This window comes from Rhea americana, unplaced genomic scaffold (genome assembly GCF_003343005.1).
Source record: "Rhea americana isolate MKP2758 unplaced genomic scaffold, rheAme1 scaffold_57, whole genome shotgun sequence".
NCBI lineage: Eukaryota > Metazoa > Chordata > Aves > Rheiformes > Rheidae > Rhea > Rhea americana.
In genome coordinates, this window is record NW_028186723.1 from 3914451 (window position 1) to 3915218 (window position 768).

A 768-nucleotide genomic window follows, 5' to 3' on the forward strand; every position below is an offset into this window, starting at 1 on the left:
ATTAATTCATTCTTGAAAGTGTATTTTTATAGCATGAAATGAATGCTGCCACAGAAGCACTAGCATAACTTTGAACATCACTTCAGAAGAAAGTTGYGTTATTAATGAAAACTTCTCATGTTGAACAGTACACAACTGAACTCATGAACGTATAGAGCATGAGGTTTAATTAAAGAAATAAACTATTTTTCACCGTAATATTGTCATCAGTTTAAATCTGATATTTGATCCTGGAAATTCATTAAATTATCATCCTTAAATTCATTAAAGAGAGTTCCCTAGAATTTGGTGGGCTTTACCGAAAGTGAAGCAAAGTGAAGATAATGAAACAAATAGTTCACAAAGTTCRTTATTGATTGACTGAAAGATAACCGTGCATTACATGATCTGTAACTACATAAAGTACCATATAAAAATGCAAATCTCAAATAAAAGTGCTTTTCGATCAGTTCAAATCACACAATCTCTTTTCTAATGCAAAGTGCAAAGAAAGCAAATTCATAATGACTACAAACAAACGCCACAGGTAAGAAAATGGGTGAGAAACTCGGAAGTCCGCGCAGAGTGGACCAGAGAAACGGGCAACTTAAATGCCAAGGAGCGCCAACACGTCATTTCGGGGAAGGAGTCCGTGGCAGTGTTTCGGTGTGGGCCATCAGGAGCGCACACTCACCGAGTGCGCAAGGGCACGAGCGCCGACTCCTTTCTCCCCGCGGGGCGGCTCCCGCACGGCGTCGCCGAGCGCGCAGCGCCGCGGGTGCGCCCGAG